This window comes from Bubalus kerabau, chromosome 2 (genome assembly GCF_029407905.1).
Source record: "Bubalus kerabau isolate K-KA32 ecotype Philippines breed swamp buffalo chromosome 2, PCC_UOA_SB_1v2, whole genome shotgun sequence".
In the NCBI taxonomy this organism is placed as follows: domain Eukaryota; kingdom Metazoa; phylum Chordata; class Mammalia; order Artiodactyla; family Bovidae; genus Bubalus; species Bubalus kerabau.
The window spans coordinates 26539487-26542842 of NC_073625.1; the positions used below are offsets into that span (position 1 = coordinate 26539487).

Consider the following 3356-nt stretch of genomic DNA (forward strand, 5'->3'; position numbering starts at 1 on the left):
TATGCTTGTCTGGAGAATCCCATGGACAGAGAAGCCTGGCAGGCTACAGTCCATGGGGTCGTAAAGAAATGGACACTATAGAGCGACTAACACTTTCACTTCAAGTCTTCCCTGGTGGCTCAGATGGTAAAGACTCTGCCCGCAATTTAGGAGACCCACGTTTGATCTCTGGGTCAGGAAGTTCCCCTGGAGTAGGAAATGGCAACCCACTCCAGTATCCTTGCCTGGAGAATTCCGTGGATAGAGGAGCCTGGTGGACTACAGTCCATGGGGTTGCAAAGAATCAGACATGACTGAGCAAATGACACACACTTGGCCATAAGGGGAAAGTAGATGATCACCAGCTCCGTTGATAGCCAGGGCCTTGCTTCCAGGGGTCACTAATGAAAGCAGGGGTGACCCTACTGCAAAGGCCATAGAGTAAACAGTTCTTTAGGAGACAAATGGTGACCATGGATGAGAACGAAGGGATGGGGGGAAGAATCAGCATTGATCAAGAAAAGAGAATAAATTACAATCTTTCCAGGCATGTCTTGGAAGAAGTTGTGTTAAGGGACCAGGGAACATGGCAGGCTGGTAGTTTTACAGCAGACATCAGCAAAGATATAAAGGACCCATGCAGACCCAAAGCTGCTTCCTTAAATTGCAGATTCTCCTCTCCATAAGCCACCATTGTGGATAATTTCAAGACTGAATATTTACCCCCCAAAGACAGAGTCAGTTGCTGAGAGCTGCTATTTGAAGTGTAAGATTGAGTCACCATTAAATGGCAAGTTGAAAGCATTTCTGTGCAATTCCCCCATGGTACCCCAATATGATAGAGGTTTGAGAGAAAGATTCAATTAGTCATAGATAATGAAAATATTACATTTTCTTTGCTTGAGTAGAAATGTATGACTTAAGATTCCATTACACACTCTTTGGCAGAGGGAGGGCAGAGATCATTCCAGAATCCTGGCAGGCAGTTTATCTTACTGGGCACCCCCACTCCACTCCCTCTTATGGCAGTTCCCACTAATTTTGGAAGCCTGAAAATTGGATGGCTATGCCTGTTGCCCACGCTGTGTTATGAGGCTCCATGGAGAGTCCCATGTATATATTTTGAGTTTTCCTGGGTAAGATGTCCATAGTATTCAGTTATGTGTGAAATAGATTTGGTCCCAAACCATCTGAACTCAGGAGAATCAACTGTAATTGGTTCTGGGAGATAAAATATGTTTCCCCAGGAGCTGATGATTTTGAAGGCAGTTTTTCTTCTGGGCCAGATAGACATGAATCATCAGATAGGTGTACAATGCAGTGTCTTTGTTTCTGACCGCAGGATCCAGACGTATGGCTCTGACTAGTGGTTCCAGGTTTCTGGTCAGTCTCACTGGGTTAATAGTAATTGCTAACATTTGGCTGGAGCTTTAAACTTTTCCCGGTACCTTCATGTGCGTTTGTCACATTAGAGGGGGCCTCTAGTACTGCATGATTTGTTTCTCCCCTTTCTGACCCGCGCAGCCTCCCATGGGGTTTTGTCTCTTTGTAAGAATTTCTTCACGAAGTCGATTCAGTTACTCAAAGCTGTTATAGAATAAGACAAAAATGAATGAGTAGAGAGACCCTTGGCCTTTCCTGCTCTAGAATATCCCGGTTCTCTGTTTGTGGTCATAGAAGATAAACTTTAGTTTGTATTGGGAAGTGTTTTTTCCTCTAGTTTGACCTGAGGTTGCTTTTCAACAACAAGCAGCTAAGATGGCTTGGTTCAGCTAACTTTTTTCAAATTGCCTGTAAGCATTTCTTTGAAAGCGTTGGTAATCCATAGACATTCTATAAAGGGCCGAATCTTAGGTGCTGGCCTTTTACTTACATAGGTGGCTAAAAATGATCAGAATTGGAAGAATTCACAACAATTAAGTCTACTTTTAGAAGTACATTAGCATGTGGCTTCGTAAATTCACATTTCATTCCTATAAAAACCAGCAAGCGCTGTCATAGAAAATACTGTCAAGATTTACAGCTTCTTCATGAGGCCCAGGGCCAAGCCAGAGGGACACCAGGTACCCTAAGCCTACTTATAGCTGCCGCCTCTGAAACCCTACTCTGTAATTTGGTAAGTGTTTTAAAAAAAATTCTGCTAAATGGCTACCACATGGTGGAAAATTAGCAATCTGGGACTGAAACTTTTGTGTGGCATTAAATCCACATATGGAAAAAATTAAATATCATCCTCAATGCCCTCCATGTGCTCAGTTGTATTAAATGAAATGCTTAAAAAGTGTGACATTATTTAACTTTTATAAGGCTTGTCACATCTAGTAAAATTATTACGGTTCTTTTGAAAAGCTTCATACAGGTGCCTTCTGAGCTCACATCAGTCTGGCTGTCTTATGATATACATATAATTTGTTACTGCGTATAGCGCAAGGCAATCAACAGAACTCCAACCAGGGCAACGTAATGGAGCACAGAATGCGGTAACTGGCAACAGGCGGTGCTGCAGCAGTTTGGTCCCTAATCATCTTCTTTTCTATGGAAAGGATTTTATAAAACATAAAGGGTGAGGTATTTACCATAAATTAAGAAACTCTGACACTTTAAATGACTCCAAGTATTTTATATTTTAGTAGATTTTAAACAGTGCCATGCAACATTTGCAAATGTGCCTAGGTTGCTCAAGAAATGTCATAATCATATTGATCCCGCTGATAAAAAGGGCTTTTCAGGGAAATTTGTCAGCTCAACTCTGTTTACTTTGGTGCAGGAAGGTATTTCCTGAGCGTGAGGGCTAGTTGCTCCATTTACTAGAGGCTGGCTAGTAACGGTGGAGGCTTAGAACCCAGCTGTTCCTGGGAACCTTGAGGTCTGTTTCAACAGGTGTGGTTTATAGCCCATCAGTGTCAGAATTATCTGGAGCAGTGGTGCCCAACCTCTTAGGCCCCAGGGCCTGGTCTCATGGAAGACAATTTTTGCCACAGACCAGGGGTTGGGAAGATGGCTTTAGGATGATTCAAGTGCATTCACTACATTTATTGTGCTCTTTATTTTATTTATTTATTTTTGGCTATGCTGGGTCTTTGCTGCTGCGCGGGCATTCCTCTAGTTTGGGAGAGCAGGGCCTGCTCTCTGGCTGCGGTATGTGGGCTTCTCATTGTGGTGGCTTCTCTTGTTGTCGATCTAGGATGTTTGGGCTTTAGTAGCTGTGGCACGTGGGCCCAGTATTTGCGGATCCCGGGCTCCAGAGCACAGACTCAATAGTTGTGGCACATGGGCTTAGTTGCTCTGCGGCATGTGGGATCTTCCCTGATTAGGGATTGAGCCCATGTCTCCTGCACTGGCAGGTGGATTCTTTCTCACTGAGTCACCAGACAAGT

The 3356-nt window shown here is 43.6% G+C and overlaps 1 long non-coding RNA gene across 1 annotated transcript; it reads right to left on the reverse strand.

The window, feature by feature from the left end:
- Window positions 1-1165: 1165 nt before the first annotated feature.
- Window positions 1166-2700, reverse strand: LOC129644638 (uncharacterized). Its single transcript, XR_008710902.1, has 2 exons — window positions 1853-2700; window positions 1166-1566 (listed from the first exon to the last, which is right to left on the reverse strand). It is a non-coding gene; the product is annotated as an uncharacterized LOC129644638 (long non-coding RNA).
- Window positions 2701-3356: the final 656 nt, after the last annotated feature.